We start from the raw sequence: 19,718 nt of genomic DNA, 5'->3' as shown, positions 1-19,718 counted from the left end.
AGGAGGATTCCAATGCAAACCTCTAGATCTAAAACCCATGCTTTTAACTACTATCCTAAGTAGGTGAAGGCTAGGTTTAAAGTGGAAGAGCCTTAACTGCTAGACACTAGACTTGGAATTTTAGTCTTTAGACAAAAGTCAGTGAGGGAACACCAACTGATGATCTCCAAGAAACATTTTATGAAAATGCCTACAACATTTAAATCACCACACAAAGTGCCTAGAAGAATGAAAAGGACCACTCAAGAGAGACACTACTGTGTGATCAGGGAATCCCAGGGAACCACATTAAGGGGCCTTCACACAAGCCAAGTCAGTAGGGTCATAAAAGGCTTCCCAAAGGAGGCAGTATCTTAGTTGAAACCTCAAGAGTAAGTAGGGAGGGCCCAGCATCACTCATAACAGCTACTTCAAAAATCCCATATGCAAACCCATTCCCTGCCCCCAACACCAAATCCAAACCAATTCCTGTCGCTCAACATTCCCCATGTGAGTGAATACTAATCCCAACTACTGATCTACCATCTATCATAGATAACTCATTTAAGCACATACAATGCCACATGCAAATAATAAAAAGACTATAGGAGCAGTTTCATTAATGACAAAGATAAGAGAATAGAAAGTAGGTGCAAAGGTAAACCCAGATGATAAATACTGTGCTTTGCGTGAAGGGGTCAAGGAAGGGTTCCAGAAAGAGAGGACATTCTGACTGAATTTTGAAGGCTGAATAGGGAGGGTTCAATAGGTAGAATGATAGGCACATTCATTCCATCCTAATGCCACTGCCTTAGTTCAGAGCCTCATTATGTACTACAGTAATTCAGGCAGTAATAATCTCCCAACTGTTCTTTCTTCCTGTCTCAGCAAGCCTTCAATCTAGCGTCCACTACCAAAATGATTATTAGAAAAGGAGAAAGAGAACATAAATCTGACCATGCTGTGCTCCTCTTAAAAATCTTTCAGCGAGGGGCGCCTGGGTGGCTCAGTCGTTAAGCGTCTGCCTTCAGCTCAGGTCATGGTCCCAGGGTCCTGGGATCGAGCCCCGCATCGGGCTCCCTGCTCAGCGGGAAGCCTGCTTCTCCCTCTCCCACTCCCCCTGCTTGTGTTCCCTCTCTTGCTGTGTCTCTCTCTGTCAAATAAATAAAATCTTTAAAAAAAAAAAATCTTTCAGTGACTCTAGGGTAAGGATGAATCCGAACTCCCTACACAGCATATATCTGGCCCCTTTTTACACTCAGCTTCATCTCCAACCTGTCCCCACTCCAGCCACCTGAATCTTATTTACAGTTCCAGACTCTTTCCATGTCCTTGCACCTTTGCCCACACTACTCTTTCTTTTCAAGGTTCACTTCCAAGATCACATGCTCTTTCAAGTATTCCCCATTCATTACAGGTTGAGGGGTCCCTCCCTCTCCAGGGTCTTATCTGCACTCACATGACACCCTGGGCAACAGCTCATAATGTAATATAAACTCCCAATCTTAGTCTGTCCCCTCCTTCCCTAGACTGTACACTTCTCTTAAAAAAAAAAAAAAAAAAAAGAGGGGGAGGGTTATGGCTTGTTTTATCTCTATCCGCTACATGTAGCACGGTGCCTGGCAAAAAAAAGACCAATACACGTTAGGTAACCTGAGCATTGTATGTTGAATGCATCAGATGGGGATCCATTATGAAGTTAATAGAATGTCTGATCATAAAGATAACAACCTAACGAGAAGCAGGCATCAAGTGAATCTAGGACAGACTTCATCTACCTCAGGTTCCAGTCATTTACAATACCAAGCATCTGCACTCAGACTGGAAAACTTTTTAAATGTACTTTTTAAACTATTAAATTTGGTTACATAAGCCTTTTGAAAGCAGTATCTACCAAAAATTTTAACGCAATTACCCAAACATTTACCTAGTAACTGCACTTCTAGGAACCTATCCAACAGAAAATACTCTCATAGATAAAGAAATACGCTTAATTCTTTCACTGAAAAATTGTAATACAAGAAAAAAAAAAACTAAACTTAAAGACACACTAGAGGGGCACCTGGGTGGCTCAGCTGGTTGAGCGACTGCCTTGGGCTCAGGTCATGATCCTGGAGTCCCGGGATCGAGTCCCGCATCGGGCTCCCTGCTCAGCAGGGAGTCTGCTTCTCCCTCTGACCCTCACCCCTCTCACACTCTCTCTCTCAAAAATAAATAAAATTAAAAAAAACACACACACACACACTAGAATACTATGCAGTTATTTAAAAGAGAACTGCATAATTTAATTTGAAAAACCTCTATGATATACAGCTACATGAAAAAAAAAAGCCACATAACAAGTATAATCCCATCTGTGTTTAAAAAATGTATAAACAGAAAACGGTTTCAAAAGATGACTATGTATCAAAGTATTTATTGGAGTTTTATCCTATTTCTACCCTATCATCTGAATTCAAATTTCCTACCAATCCAGCTCACAAAAGAAAGAAAAATATATTTTTATCTCATTTCTTTCTAACAAACTTTAATAATACAAGTGTTTCTGAACAATCCTAAAACCAGACACTGCTTGAAGGGTCCAAGCAATTCAAAAACTTACCTTATCCCTTAAGAGTTTTGAATTAATGATAAAAAAATTAACTTTTCCAATGCCAGGAAAATGTTAAAAGTTAATACTAACATCCTTCTTTCATTCCCTTGGAAGGTCAAAGGGAAAACTAAGAGGTAAGCAGTAAATCAGTAACTGAAAAACAGCAGTCCAATTTTTTTGATATATGCTTGAGGTCTTCAAACATCCTCAGTTCTCCATGGTAATGTATGAACAGTTTAATGAAACTTCCCCGGCAGTTCAACTTAATCAACTAGTATTTCTACAAAGCCTCTCTACTAGCAAACATCAGAAACCAAACTAATTAGCTTTCACCTCTATCCCTTCACACCCTCCGGGGGAGGTGCTAATAAGCAGTCACAAAGGCCAAATAGCAAATAGCAAGAGAAAGCCTACATACCAGTTTTTAGCAATTTTTGGTTTAACAACCTAACAACAAAATTGTTATTCATCTTTTTTATTCCTCAACACTTGCCCTCCAACTGAATTTAACCAGGTCTGACCTTAAGCTGCTCCTTTTTTAAAAAGAAATTAGAAGGTGAGGGGCTCCATTAAGTTTGATACTACTCAAGCAACTTTTTCCAAACAAGGGAAGAATATGCTGTATTTAAAATTCAAAAGGAGATCTCATTTGGGATTCCTGTTCAAGTAACAAGAACCAGAGTTTTTGATAACATTTAGATAAAACTGCACTGAATTTACCTCCACCTTATTACATTTCCTGACTCCCAAAAGCTTGATGTGGCAACTGTAATTCTAAAAAAATCAGAACTAGAGAAAAAAGGCAAGTTTACAATCAACAACAATAAAATGTATAGCTAAATAATTCTCAGCTAAATAACTCTCTAGGGGGTCGGGCATTCAAATGTTAAAAAAAAATTTTTAAAGATTTTTATTTATTTGAGAGAGAGCACATGAGGGGGGGAGGGTCAGAGGGAGAAGCAGACTCCCTGCTGAGCAGGGAGCCCGAATGATTGCGGGACTCAAATGTTGAATGTTAAAATTTCAGGGAGCTAGCTTAAAATCTTGGAAAAGCAAGGCTTGCAGAAGGTAACATTCATTAAACAGCTACTATTTGCCAGACACTGCGACCCAACAAAAAATACCAAGAATTTAAAACGTCTCCACGTTGAAGGCCTCCCGGCATAAAAAAGTTTAAAATCTTCATATATGCTCTTTAAGTTTCTTTCAGACTACGCAAGCTTTTCATTCATGAATTATCAGTTGTGCTCTCTACACTTTAGTTGGTTTCCTCATACTCTGCATTTTTAGCTTTACCTTTGTTCTATCAAAGACATGTAAAAGGTTAACACACGTAAAAAGTACATATTTCAGTTCTTTTTGGAAAATCACATCAGCTGGCTTATTTTCTTCTATACATTTTACCCTACATTGTAAAATGGCATAATGTAGGAACAAACGATAACTGAACTAATTAATAACTAACAGAGACCCTTCCATACATCTTCTTCCTATGACCCACAAACTGCAAGTGACACCCAAGGATACCACTTTCTTTCTACCCCTTCTTGTGGCCTTCAAAATTGAGTTGGTGACCTCTGGTACAGTGGGATATTTGTCTTTTCTAATTCATACTCATACTGTCTTTTTGATCTCACATTCCAGGGAATAGGAAGTACTGATCAAAGAGTCTTATTTTGTGTTATGAATTATTGCACTCAGGCAGGAGTATTTTTGCACAACTTTTAGTATACCCAGAGGCTAATAAACATTTATAAGGATAGAAACTATAATTCAAACATACATCTTCAGAATCAACATGAAGACTCAAAAACTAGTCTGAATTTAGATTTCCAGAATGTATTTAAAGTCCTATTTTAGGAAAAGGACATGGTCCAAGTACTCATTGCACTAATACAGTAGGCAAGCCAGGTGTTTAGGCCATTTTATTAGAGACACCTGCACTGTACTCTTTCATAAAGTGATCAAAACGGGACAAAAGTTAAAATATGCTTCCTGAGACATAGAACAATTTAACCAATCAAGCCAGACACTTAATCTAAAATAGAGAAAGAGGGTGGTGAAAAGGTGCTTTAAAACTCTAAATAAACCACTCAATGACAAGATTTGTTCTGGGGCAATCCACAAAAGACCACATACTTAGCGTGTACTATTCCCTCCTTTCCAAACTCAGGGGAGATATCCTTTGGGGGTGCGGGGGAAATCAATTTTTAAAAATCTCTCTCCAGGAAGGAAGTCACTTAGTTTCTGTATCTTAACAGCCTCACCAAGAAAAAAATAACCCCATCAACTCCCCCAAGGAAGCTGACTAAATATAAGAGAAATAGGCATTACTCTTTAAACAACGGATTTTCAATAACTTGTTTTGAAAATCCAATATGGAATAGCATATTCTTTACATTTTAAAATTGCTTTTCCAGTATAACAAGGCAACTAAGCTTTACTCCACTCAATGTTAAAATACCTTCTCAAACCAGCATCACCACTCATAATGGCGCTATGTTTACAGTTTACATAATTCTGGTTATGTCAAACAGAACAAATCTAAAACTTGTTATTCACCTTAAAATACAATTAAAATCTGTAGTCAACCCAATAAAATGAAGAGGATGTAGAGACACTGCTTACAGTGTAGCATTACTAAAGAAGGAAGAGTATTGGCAGTGTTTGAAAAAGAAAAATAAAATGGGGAGTATTTTCCCTTCTTCTCACCTTGATAAAAGCTCAAAAGTGAACTAGCTTACTCATTTTCCAGCTTCCAGAATTTTCCTCAACAGGATAATGATAAGTCTAACAATCAAAGAATGTTCTGCAGGTTTAACCACAGAAATAACGTGTGTAGGCAGGAATAAAAAAAATCAGACAAAAATTTAACATCTCACTTTGGTAAAGCACAAAAGTCAAATACTAACGTTCTGAATAAGGCTTTCAGGAAAGATGCAGGGACACTTCTAAATACTTCGTTCAACAGATTCATATAAGTGGAAGGACCAAAAGCCCTGCCTTACTCAAACTCTATCAGTAATTAATTGATCACTCTCTTAACGGTCTACAGACACAAATCAAAAAGTTATTTTATATATACTTAAATGTAGTCCTCAGAAACCAACCACCTTCACTATAACACAGATGTTAAGAATCGTTGTCACATCTAACGTTTCCCTCCAAGTAGTGCATACTTGAGAAATAAAAAGTTAACTATCTCAAATCATGAGATCACTAACAAATACAGCAAATACGGGAAAGGTCAAAGAAATTGCAATACTCTGTTGGAGAAACAAAGCAGAAATCAAAATCGAAATTCCATGACTGAGGACAGTTACCCCACATATAATACATTTTTTAAATTCCCAAGGGATGAGCATTTTTACCTTGCCTTATTTTTAGAACTACACATCACACTGTACATATCACATGACATGATGTAACTGTTAGCAAAGAAAATGGCCCAAACCATTAAAAATATACATGTTAAGAGGAAATGAATCAATGCACTTAATCACATTTCATTTCTACTTTTTTTTAAAGATATTTGCTAACTCACTGTAGACTTTTTTAATTGGAAAAGTGGCTAGTAACCTATGTAAAACAAGAGAAAAACACACTTGATATTTTATAATATAGAAATTTACCCAATTATTGGGAAAACTGAGATGAAGAAACATAATGAAACAATTCTTCTAAACCTCAAGGATTAAAAGCAAAAATTCTCTGGATCGAAAATGCAACAGAAACATGATGAAATACCTTTAGGTGGAAAACAAATATTACTCAAAAGTATTCCCTGTTGTTGGGAGAAAAAAATAGTTTTAACTGACAATGGCTGCAGACAACTGAAAATTTCTAAATTGGTCAGGCAGTTTATTAGAAAAGGAACCAAGTATATCGTATAGAAGGGGGAGGGGAAAACACACCCACTTAAGCCTTTGTAAACAGTGGTACTTAAAAGACCCAAGAAGCTGGGAAAAATCAAAACTACAGACTATTCTAAAAAAAGCAAAACATATTCCAATGTACTACTTTACATACTTCAAAGGGCTTTAGAGACAAAGTTCAGTAACAATCTATAACTATATCATGATTATGCAAGGCAAAGATTATGTAATTTTATCATTTATTATAAATGTTCTCCTACTCTCAAACTAAAACAACTAAAATGTTTTGATCTCTCCAATGGGGAGAGGGCAGGTTCTTCTGGACTACAATTTAAAAATATAAACACACACCCCAAAACAAACAAAAAAACACAATGATTGCTAGCCACGTGACAAAGGAGATGGCAACACCAGGATTGTGAATGGAGGGGAGGGAGGCGAGGCAGGAGGACTAGGAAGATTTCTCGGAACTTTGGGGAGCTCGGGATTCGGGTCTCCCGACCCTTAAGGTACCCAACTCTAGCCCTACAAGTTGTATCGTTAACATTCTCAAATATAGTTTTATTAACAGATCATGAAAAATGCTCCAGTTGACCTCCAGAATAAAAGGGGGGAAAGTCAGAGGAAAGAGCAATTTAAAGTGGCGCCATCATGTCACCCCTTCTCCCCTAAGGCAATCTATAAGCAATAGTTAAGTAACGTGTTTCTCCAAAAAACCACACTGGAATCCCGACAATGGAAAACAAAAGGATTTTTAAGTAAAACATGAGGGTAAGGTTGTTTATCGGATGGAAAACAATCAAACTATTTGCTGAAGAATCAAAAGACAGCCGGAAAACAGGCCCCCCAAACTCACTTAAAAGCAAATAAATGCCTCTTCCTCTTTAGTTTTTTTAAAAAACAAACAAACACGTCCGCCTGAGGGAGACTAGATCTGAAAACCCAAGTGACCTCAATATACAGGCAACAAAAATAATAAATACACGAAACAAATAACCATCTGACTTAACAATCAGAGTTGTGATACACACCGTGAAACGCGCAAGATGTGTGTTTCGAGTAGAGAAAGGCCTTCTGCAGTCAAGAGAAGTTCAAGGCGAGAGCCAGAGTTTGTTTGGGGTTTTTTTTACGGGAATAAACCGTGTTCGTAAGGCCGCATTTTTAAATAGAACGCCAAAGGAAAAGCTGGCGAACGAGGCGGCAGCTGGTGGGGAAGGGCCCCCGCACACCCCCGCCCTTGGGGCGACTCCCAGCCCCGGACCCGCAGCGGGGAAGCCCGGAGAGGCCATTTAAAGTTCCGGGGATTTTTCCTGCCCTGCCCTGCCTTTCTAGTTACAACTAACAAAGAGAGAGAGAAATGGGAGCCACAGGGAGAGCGAGGAGAAGGAGAAAGGGCAGCGGGAGGAGGAGGAGGAGAGGAGCAGCAGCAGCAGCACCTACCACGTGATGGAGGAGCGTTGCCCGGGCGGATTCAGCCCCACAAAATGGGCGCAGTTTGCAAACAGCCCCCGGCCGGGGCGCCGAGGGCCGGCGGCGGCAGGCGGGGGCGCGCGGCGGCGGCAGCTCCGGCCCGGGCCCGCCGCTCTCCTCCCCCCCGGCGCCCGGAGCCGCCCTGACTTTCCGGGCGGGGGGGGGCGAGGCGGAGGGGGAGGGGAAGGCGGCGGCGGCGGGGAGCGGCCGCTTTTTCTTCTCTTTCGGGCCCCTTCTCCGGCCTTCCTCGGCTCCGGCGGGGCCTGGGCACGGCCGGGGACCGCAACCCGGCCGGGAGGACTGGCGGGCGGGGGCAGAGGGTGAAGCCGCCCCCCCGCCCCGCACAAACAAGCGCCGCCGTCTGCAGCCCGAGCCCGCACCCCAGCCGCCACCCCCGCACGCCTCTTCCCGGCCGGGGAGCGCGCTCCGGCCGCCCCCCGCGCCTCCGCGGCGAGACGAGTCGGCTTCGCTACGGTGCTCTGTTCTCCCGCCGGCTCGGCGAGCGGTGGCGGCGGTGGCGGCGGCACTGGGAAAATGGCGGCCGAGCTCCTTTTCCCTCCCCCCCTTTAATCTGAAGCGGAGGGAGAATGGAGCGAGCGAGCGAGCGGGCGAGCGCCGGGGACACGGGGAGGAGGGACAGCAGCGCCTCCGCCGGCTGCGGCTGCGGCGGCGAAGGGCCGCTCCGCCCCGGCGCGCCGCCAGGGGGCGCCCGCCGCGCCGCCCCCGCGGGCCGCCAGGAGGCGCGGCCGCCGCCGCCTCAGTCATGGCTCCTCGCCGCGGCCGCTGTTCCTGCACCTCCATCTGTGGAGGCCGCAGCTCCGGGACCCAGCTGCTCCCAGACGTGCGGCGACGGCACGCGGCACTGCGGCAGGCGGGAGCGGGCCCTCGCTCCGGCCGAGGTGAGGCTAACCTGAGGCACTGACGCCGTCACATTCCCTCCGCGCTGGGGCTGGCGGGGCCGCGCGCCGGCTATGAGGGGGCAAGGCGGGCAGGCGCGGCGGAGCAAGAGGACGTGAGCGAGGAACTGTTTGCACTATGTAGTAAACAGGCTAATGCCGTCGGTGCCACACTATTCCAGGGCTAAACGCGCGCTGAATCGGGTAGGAAGCTCCCTGACCAGTGAAGCGCGTTCTGCCGCCCTTTGTCCTAGCCGACTGCCTCCGTACACTGCAGCACGCCTGGGCACTAGCCCCAGCGCAGCGCTCCGCAGCCGCCAGGATTGGGGAAAAAAAAAAAAAAAGGCGCACGTCGTCATTGCGCAGGCGCAGGCCAGGGCCCGCGCCGGGCCAGCCCGGGAAGGGACAGCCGGGAGCGAGAGGGGAAGTGATGGCCCACCCGCGCCGGGCCCGCTGGGAACTGTAGTTTTCGTTAAGAAGCACGCGTCTTGTTTTTGGGTGTCATGGCTTGGCAGATCCGCCAAAGCAGGCAAATGGCATTACACAATGAGTATTTATGCTTCCTGTCGCCACCAAAAGGAAGTTCACTGCTATGCTAAAAGTTTAACAAAGAACTCCATAGAGAAACCCAAATCTCACAACAAAAAGCAAACTTCCCACTTTCCTACCAGAGTTGGTTTAAAGTGGTGGCACTTTATCGTTTCTCATGCCCAGTTTGTCGGCACCGTATTTTATTCCTCTCCCAAAACAGGGCCATAAAATAATGGAACCTTTTCTAGATGAAAAAAGTTAAGCAATATAATGCAAAATGTCACACGAAGTATAATTCCACTATCCTTTAAAACCAAAGAAAAAGTTGCCAAAAGATTAATTCAGTGCTTTGAGATTTTAAAAAGGAACTCTGGGATTCATCAGAATTTACTTTAAATGACTGAACAACAACAACAAAAAATTCCAACAATTAAATCATCAAATTCAGCAAGATAGAAAGGGCATGCTCTACTGCGAAAAAGGAAGATGAGAAATGCTCAATACTGTTTTGTGGCTTACCAGAACCAATATCCGGTGGTATGCCTCACTTCTGCTAGTCAAAAAAACACCCTCAGTCCTCCACAAAGTTACAATAACTCACCAGCTCCTATAGCATCTACACCTATATTTCCATCAGTTTCCATTTGTACTCTTAAAATCACACTATCAATGATAGTCATGGTTCTCAAATATCAAAAGCAAGCAGCTAATAATGAAGTCACAAATTACACAAAGAATAAACTAATATATGTGTACATATTTGTATATACATCCAAAAGAGATGCTAGTCTTGGCTTTTTATAATCCTGGGAAAGAAAATTTAGTTGATTAAGAAATGTATATACATATCTCCACATAAATAGTAATTCCGAAAATATAGCAGAAGGGTGTTAAACACAGACCAATAGATGGCGAACTAGAGCCCTAATCTAAGGATTCTGAAATCTAAATGAGCAGAATGAAAAACACCAAATAAGGCAAAGCCCCTTGCAGTGTATACTTAAAAATATTACGTTTAAAGACACCCACCCACAAAATAATCTTACTACTGATTAATAAGTAGACTGCCAACTCTTAAAACTCAACTGTCAGATTTAATTAGGCCCCCAAATAACCAAGGTTATAAAATACATTTTTTCAATGGATTAGGAGAAGGTGGAAATGCTTATTTTAAAACATGCACTTTGGGGGCGCCTGGGTAGCTCAGTCGGTTAAGCACCCGGCTTTGGCTCAGGTCACGATCCCAGCATCCTGGGATCGAGCCCCGCATGGGGCTCCCCGCTTGGTGGGGAGCCTGCTTCTCCATCTAATGTTCCCCTTGCTTGTGCTCTCTCGCCCTCTCCATCAAATAAATAAAATCTTTAAAAAAAAATAAAACCTGCATTTTGGGGAAAAATAAATTCCAACTTTCCCATTCTCTCATTGCTTCACCCAAGACTAGGAGTTCAGTGTTTATGGCATTTAAATCAGTCAACATGTTTTACATTCTTATCTCAAACCAGATGTCTTTATGCTAAGGCACCAATTTTTACAAATAAGGACATTCAAAGGTAAGCCACTACAAATGCAAAAACCTTAAGAAGAGAAATACATTTTCTTAAAATTTACCCAGAAATATAGTGGATGTCAAGGCTGATTAAACATACACACACACACACACTCACACACTCATACACACCTTACTGTTCAAATCATTGTGGTTGACTCTCAAATATCCACTTTGTCCTAATGGATTAATTTAACCCATCCTCTCTGCCAATGATTGGTTAGGAATGGGCATGAAACCCAATCCTGGCCAATGAAACATGAGTGGAAGCCCACTGGAAGGCCTGCAAGAGAGAATTGTGAGAAAAGCTTCTTCATTCCTAAAGATCAAATGAGGAGGAAACAGTTCCCTCTTCTTCAGACTGCTAAACATGACACCTCAAAATGCTACAGTCCCCCTAGAGCAAGCCTAAAGATGCCACCAACATCATCAAAGGGAGCAGAATGGAGAGCTGGCAGGAACCTTTGTCCTTGGTGACACCATGAAGCCATTACATCAAATAATCCTGACATCTGCAAGACTTTTGGACTTCCAGCTACATGAGAACAATGTAACAACAAACATTTCTTTATTGTTTCAGCCAATTTGAGTTAGCTTTTCTATACCTAAAGTCAAAAAAAAATTCTAATTAATTTCTCATATTTTAGAATATCTGTATTGATTATTCATATTATCAGACTATATAAAACCTTATTCTTCAGCAAAGTCCTTCCCTTCTATACACAACTCTGTATCCATCCATGTCTTTATCTATATGTTCTTTCCGCCTAGAAAAAGAGGACCATCCCTCCTCACAATTATTCTTTGTTCATTCCTCTCCCCCAATATACTGCCACTTATTTTTCCTTCAAGATATGTTCCACCAGACCACTATTATCATTTACATACTTAACAGTAATATAGATAACTGGCAATATATTACCCTGATCTTGATTAAATGCTTTCTGTAATTCCTTTGAGATTGTTTTCATATATCAATCTTACTTCTGAAGCCTGCCTGAAAGCCCTAAAAGGCAGGAACTATGGCTCAGATCTATAACTCTCACCTGTACAATAAACATATTCCAAGAAGACACTCTCTAATAACTTCCCCACCATTTATCTCTTTAACAAGCCAGATATTCTTAAGCAGAATGTTCTATCACAAATTCAGTACTTTATATGTCCAAACTAATCTCAAAATGACAAGGGATTATTTTGTTTTGCACTTAAAAATATATATATTAACTCAGGGGGTGCCTGGGTGGTATAGTTGGTTAAGGGTCTGACTCTTGGTTATGGCTAAGATCGTGATCTCAAGGTCATCAGATCGAGCCCCCCTTAGAGCTCAGGGCAGATTCTGCTTGAGATTCTCTCTCCATCTCCCTTTGCCCCTCCCACTTGTGCTCCTGCTCTCTCTAAAATAAATAAATAAATCTTTATATATATAAAAAACTCAGGAGAGAACGTCCTAAACCATTTAGTTTCAAACAAATAGGGTCCCAGTTTCTGTTATTTATCATTGCATCATTAAATCCCCGGGACCTAGTCCACAGCTTTGCAGAAGGAGGCACTTTGTAAGAATTTGCTGGAAAAAAAAAAGAATAAAAGGTATAGTGTGGTAACTAAGAGCATAGGATGCAGGGGTAGCCCTAGATTTTATCTCCCTCCATGAATTATCAGAAGTGTTACTCTGGGCAAAGTATTAACCTATAAGCCCCAGTTTCTGCTCTGGAAAGAGGAGATTGTAGTGCCTACTTCATAAATTTAACTATGAAAGCTATTTTCCAAAGTTAATAATTGAGAAGGTTAAAATACGAGATAAGGTCAGCACCTCTTCCCTAATTCAAACTTCAAATTCCTATCTACTCTGGCAAACAATGTTTTCATTCATAAACTCAGATAACACTACCAATAAAAATACTTTGAGCTCCCTAAAAACATATTCTAATTCTGAAAAAGATTATTTACATTTATAAACTAAAGCCACATAAAAAGATAAAATGCATCCATTCAACAAAAATTTAGTGAGTACCTATTAAGCTCAAGACCCTGTTCCGGATATCACAGAAATGAATGCATCAATCTATTTAAGACAACATTAAATTACATCATGAAAGAAACATCTTTAAAACTGAAATCGGTGCATGCTCTCATGTTAATATTTCACCAGCTAAATATTAAGTAGAAAGCCAGAATGAACTGAGCCAATGGTAAGAAATTTAAATAAAAGAATTTTGGATGTAGAAGGAATATGGAGGGTCATCTAGTGAAACTTCCAAATTTTATTAACGCAAAAATGAGATGAGGCCAAGAGAGAACAGTTAGGATTCTGCCCTAAGCTCTACAGCAGAAGGACACGCTGAGATCAGAGGTCAGTCTCCAATTCTCACTTTCCCCCTTCCATCACCTGCCTTTCAGAGTTCCAGCCTCTCAAGAGAAACAGGCTACTCACTTGATAAGAACTACAAGCGCGATAAAAAGTATTAAACCCAAACAATACTACCTATTTCACAGTTCCACAAGTATCAAGATTTAGCCAAATATAAGTAAAAGAAAATCCTCACCATGATTACAATGACTATATGGAGGTCTTGACTGATTCCAAATATATATATATTTTTTAAGATTTTATTTATTTATTTGACAGAGTAAGAGAGCACAAGCAGGGGGAACAGTAAGAGGGAGAGGGAGAAGCAGACTCCCCATCGAGCAGGGAGCCTGATGCGGGAGCTCGATCCCAGGACCCTGGGATCATGACCTGAGCCAAAGGCAGATGCTTAACCATCTGAGCCACCCAGGTGCCCCCCAAATATATATTCTTTTTTTTTTTTTTTAAGATTTTATTTATTTATATGACAGAGACACAGCAAGCGAGGAAACACAAGCAGGGGGAGTGGGAGAGGGAGAAGCAGTCTTCCCGCCGAGCAGGGAGCCTGATCCGGGGCTTGATCCCAGGACCCTGGGATCATGACCTGAGCCGAAGGCAGACGCTTAACGACTGAGCGACCCAGGCACCCCCCAAATACATATTCTTATGTACTCAGTCCAGTAGCAAACTTTCAGTAAGATTAAACAACTTAAGGCATGTAAAAAACTTTTGTAAATGGCAAAGTATTATAAGAAAGCATGGCATTCCTTAGTTTCAATCCCACCTAAAAACAAGATAATTTTCTTCTTCAAACTAGAGATAGACTCCCAAATTTACATAAAGTTGTTACCTTATCATTTCACCTTGAGAAGAAAAACTAATCTTAGGCAGCCTCGTGTTTTAACTGTGTTAATAATAAAGAACAATAACTAAAGTTACAGGTTAACTCTGAAAGCACTCCTGAATTAAGAAGTACTTTATTTTGGGATAATTCAGGAGATAGCACTAAAATTCAACTGAATACAACCAGTTAAAGAAACAGGTCAGGTTCTTTCAGGCCATCCGCTACATTAGGATCTAATATCCAAGACTGACGGTTTTCACTTCCGTGGTACCAGATTGCAAAGTAGCAACATAAGCACTAACTTCTAATGCATGCAGTTTAACAAGGACTTGGATATTTTAATAAAGTTTCTCAAGCTGCTAAACAAAAAAATACACTGATTATTAAGGTGGATTTTAATTAATTCTACTGCTTTAAATTTTAGTATAGAACATTTAAAAATTCTCAAAAAATTAGAATTAACCAAAAAAGTTAATTGACCAAACATTAACAGGAGTGCTCCAATATACTGATTTTGCAGATGAGGCAATGTCAAATGAAGCAATCTGCCTAGGGCCTAAACACTGTTTCAGATAATAAACTTGAATGTCAGAATTTGCCCAAAATCTGCCAAGAACCTGCCTGGCTTCTTTTCCAAATGAAACATAAAGGTAAACATGCAGAAGAACTTCAAGGCAGCAGCCATGAGCAGCCAACTTGTAGAGGGCCTAATGAAGAAAGTCAGAGGTAAAAAAAATGTTCAAAGAGAAAAGGAGGCAACAGGTGGACTATGCAAATGTCATTTAAAAAAAAATTAAGTCAATTGCTAAGTCCAAAGTTAAGGTGCAACTTCTAAAATCTCACTCTGATGGCACAGCAAACCTAGGGATTTTGGAGACAGCACACCTGTTTCCTCCCGTGGAGAAGCACACCATTCTCAGAAAGAAACATTCCCATTTAATTCACTAATTCCTGGATTCTTGCACTGGGTTTTCATGTACACTCTGGAGCACAGAGCTATATGAACCGAGGAGTAACTGAAGCCAACAAATAATCAGGAGACACACCTTTTTGGAGTGTCAAGTCAATCAAAGACTGTAGTAAAATCGCATGCACTTGTTAAACACAAGTATATTACAGAGCAAAAATGCAAAATTCTCATTTTTTTTCAAGATAGAGGAGTCTTGGGGTGCCTGGATGGCTCAGTCGTTAAGCGCCTGCCTTCCCTTCCGCTCAGGTCATGATCCCAGGGTCCTGGGATCAAGCCCCGCATCGGGCTCCCTGCTCAGCGGGAAGACTGCTTCTCCCTCCCCCACTCCTGCTCGTGTTCCTGCTCTTGTTATCTCTCTGTCAAATAAATTAAATCTTAAAAAAAAAAAAGAGGCGTCTTCAGGAAATGTCCTTTTTGTGACAAGTTGCTCTGGACAACCCCAGACTGAGAGTACTTTTTTTAAAGATTTTATTTATTTATTTGACAGAGAGAGAGAGGGCAAGAGAGGGAACACAAGCAGGGGGAGTGGGAGAGGGAGAAGCAGGCTTCCCGCTGAGCAAGGAGTCCGATGTGGGGCTCTATCCCAGGACCCTGGGATCATGACCTGAGCCGAAGGCAGACGCTTACGACTGAGCCACCCAGGGGCCCAGACTGAGAGTACTTTAAAGGAAAAGTTGGAAAAACACTGCTTTAGAACATTTATAGATAAATATGCAATGCCCCCAAAATCCTGAATATAATCCCTCTATACAGATAATGAAACTTGCAAAGATCTAATGTAAAAATTGTTGTGGATACAATATTATAAATGAGATCATAAGCTACTAAGAACATGACTAGAATTCAGGAAATGCTGAAGTCCCTATCTTATCTCTGTCACTCATTTACTAAGAAATCATACATAATTTCCTTAACAACAACCTTTTCTCATTTCTGAATTAGACAAAAAGAATACAATAGTATTTTCAGCCATATTCCAAATTAATTCCCACAATCAAATTTAGACAAATTTATCTAAGAAAACTTGTCCCAAATGAACTTTAACTAGCAGAACAAAAATAAAAAAAAATTTTTTTTTAACTGCTAAATGAAACTATATCTTCTGTGATATAAAAAAGAAAAAAACTTTCTGTGTAGAGGAGGGGACAAAACTCACATTTCTTATTATATCTATACTGGCAATATCAAAATATGATCCTGCTGGTAATATTTAGGCTAAGTCATTAAGTTTTTATAATATGACAACAGTAATATTAATATTCCTGCCTTGAATGACCTTCTTTGATTTTCAGTAAAACTGGATATCCCCTTAAAGCCCTAACATTCTTTCCTGTTCATTCATAAACATTTATTGAGGTCCTAGCAGATGCTAATCACTGTAGTACGCGCTAGAAGAAACTACCCTGAGTCACCCTCATAAGTTATGTGGCAGCCAAGAAAAATCCCTTCTATTCACTGACATTTTAAATGGTTAAAAATTCAAAGCTAAGAAGTAATGAGAACAATTAGCAAAATTTTAGTGCTTTTGCTTCCAATTACACTTTCTTCTGATCCCTTTTGTGAAGCTTGCCTAAACCACTCCCAAGAATGCTAAAACTGGGTATTATTTATGGCATAACTAGAATGAGGTAACAATGCAATTACCCCAAAATAAAACCAAGGTTAAGGAAACCAAGTAAGAGGTGAAAATCTAAAGTACTGGACTTAGAACCTCTACCCGGAATATCTAGGATAGGCAGAATTCTAGAAAAGGAAAATTTGTGACCTAATCCAATTGTATTTAATTCTGCATCCCTCCTTTCACTCTCAAATATTTTCTGTTGCACTGGGGGGGAAACTTTTAGGTTTCTTCTGACTGCCACAAATTCAATAGCACATCATTTCTTAAACATTAGTTATATTAACTATTCATTCAGTAATTAAGCAATTAGAATTTACTACTGCTAAACGAATGTCCAAAGTTAAACCACAACTATTTCAAGATGAAGTCAAGAACATATCTCAATTCATATGATAATACTGTTATTACCCTAACACCTAAACCAGACAAAGATATTTCAATAAAAAACAAAACATAAAGACCAATATCCCCTATGGATATAGACATAAAAATCCTCAACAAAAAACTAGCAAATGAATCCAGCAACATATAAATAGGGCAGTACACCTTTGCCAAGTATGACTAATCTTAGGAATTCAAGGTTGGTTTAATATGTGAAAGTCAATAAATGCAATACATTATACTAATAAAGAATTAAAACCACATGACTACTCAGTTGATGCAGAAAAAGCATTTGATGAAGTCCAATATACCCTTGCATGATAAAAACACACAAGAAACCAGGAACTGAAGAAAACTTCAACCTAACAAAAGGTATCTACAAAAAAACCACAGCTAACATCATAGTGAATGGAGAAAGACCGAATACTTTCTAAGATCAAGAACAAAACAAGGATGTCTGCTCTCACCACTTCTATTCAACATTGTACTGGAGATTCTAGCCAGGGCAATTAGGCAAGAAAAAGAAATAAAAAGCGTTCAGTTTACAAAGGAAAAAGTAAAACTAATCTATTTCTACATACCATAATGCTGTATATAAAAAATCCTTAAGGAACCCACAAATAAACTATTAGAACTAAAAAAACAAGTCCATCAGGGTGCCTGGGTGGCTCAGTTGGTTAAGCAACTGCCTTCGGCTCAGGTCATGATCCCAGAGTCCTGGGATCGAGTCCCACATCGGGCTCCCAGCTCAGCGGGGAGCCTGCTTCTCCCTCTGACCTTCTCCCCTCTCATGCTGTTTCTCTCTCTCTCTCTCTCTCTCTCAAATAAATAAATAAAATCTTTAAAAAAATAAAAAAACAAGTCCATCGATATACAAGATCACTATACAAACATCAATTATATTTCAATACACTAACAATGAACAATCTGAAAATGAAATTAAAAACAATTCCACCTATACCAGCATCAAAAAGAATAAAATACTTAGAAATAAATTTAACAGAAGTATAAAATTTATACTCTGAAAACTACAAAAACTATGAAAAGAATTTAAAGAAGTCCTAAGAAAGACATCCCATGTTCATGGATTGGAAGACCTAACATTGTTAAGATGGCAATTCCCCCCTAAATTAATGTAGAGATTCAATTTAATCCCAGAACAATCTTGAAAAGGAAGAATGAAGTTGGAGGACTCACACTAACTAAAAGCCATAGAAATCAAGAAAGTGTGGTACTGGCATAAGGACAAACATATGGATCAATAAAATATAGGTGAGAGTCCAGAAATAAGACCTCACATTTACAGTCAACTGATTTTTTTTTCTTTCTTTTTTAAAATTTTATTTATTCATTTGACAGAGAGAGAGAGAGCACAAGCAGGGGGAGTGGCAGGCAGAGAAAGAAGCAGGCCCCCTGCTAAGCAGGAAGCAGGGCTTGATCCCAGGACTCTGGGATCACAACCCGAGCCAAAGGCAGACGCTTAACTGACTGAGCCACCCAGGCGCCCTACAGTCAACTGATTTTTGACAAGGGTGCCACAATAATTCAAGAGGGGATAGAGGGATAGTCTTTTCAGTAAATGGTATGAGGACAACTGGATATTGTGCAATAATATGCAATATGCAATAAAATCAAGTTGGACCCCTATCTCACACCTTACACAAAAATTAACTCAAAATGAATCACAGACCAAAATGTAAGAGCTAAAATCATAAAATTCTTAGAAGAAAACAAGAGTAAAATCATCATTATACTGGGTTAGGCAATGGTTTTTAGATACAGCACCAAAGTACAAGTAACAAGAAAAAACATGTAGGTTCGACTTCATGAGAATTATGAATTTTGTGCATTAAAATACCCCCATCAAGAGGCACCTGGGTGGCTCAGTCGGCTAAGCATCCAACTCTTGATTTCAGCTCAGGTCATGATCTCAGGGTTGTGAGATCAAGCCCCGTGAGATCAAGCCCCGTGAGATCAAGCTCCCACTAAGTACAGAGCCTACTTGAGATTCTCTCTCTCCATCTCCCCCTGCCCCTCTACCTGCTCGCATGCTCTCTCTCTAAAAATAAATAAATAAATGAGATATTTTTAAAAAAATAAAGGACCTCATCAAGAAAGTGAAAACATAACCTACAGAATGGGAGAAAATATTTGAAAATCATATGTGACAAAGTCGTAAGTCCTCTGTCTTATAACTCTTATAACTCGGTAATAAAAAGACAATCCAGTTTAAAAAATGGGCAAAACTTTTGACAGAAAAATCTTCTCCAGAGATATACAAATAGCTAATAAGCACATGTAAACATCTCATCATCATTAGTCATCAGGAAAATGAATTCAAAGCCACAGGGAGATGCACAAACAATGAATCATGGAACACTACATCAAAAACTAATGATGTAATGTATGGTGATTAACATAACAATAAAAAATGAAAAAAAAAAGCCACAGGGAGACACTACTTCACATCTACTAGCATGACTATAATCAAAATGATGGATGGTTAAAAGTACTGACAAGGATGTGGAGAGACTGAACCCTCATACATTGCGGGTGTGAATTTAAGGGGTGTACCTACCTTGGAAAACAGTTTGGTGGTTCCTCAAAAAGTTAAACAGAGGGGCGCCTGTTGGTTAAGCAACTGCCTTCGGCTCAGGTCATG

General features: G+C 40.3%; 1 protein-coding gene across 4 annotated transcripts in view; it reads right to left on the bottom strand.

Annotated features, from left to right (window-relative positions):
* Positions 1–19,718, bottom strand: part of KANSL1 (KAT8 regulatory NSL complex subunit 1) — a 179,595-nt gene that overhangs the window by 141,033 nt on the left and 18,844 nt on the right. The window contains exon 1 of one of the 4 annotated variants that reach the window (XM_025890026.2): positions 7,888–8,504. The exons of the other annotated variants lie outside the window; for them this stretch is intronic. The gene's annotated coding sequence lies outside the window, so the exon portion shown is untranslated. Of the gene's footprint in view, positions 1–7,887; positions 8,505–19,718 lie in introns of those variants that run through there. 4 annotated transcript variants of the gene reach the window in all.

This window comes from Callorhinus ursinus, unplaced genomic scaffold (assembly GCF_003265705.2).
Source record: "Callorhinus ursinus isolate GAN/ISIS: 27379988/994484 unplaced genomic scaffold, GSC_fseal_2.0 scaffold50, whole genome shotgun sequence".
NCBI lineage: Eukaryota > Metazoa > Chordata > Mammalia > Carnivora > Otariidae > Callorhinus > Callorhinus ursinus.
Note: the sequence above shows the minus strand (reverse complement) of the source record. Positions and strands in the feature narration are given on the sequence as shown.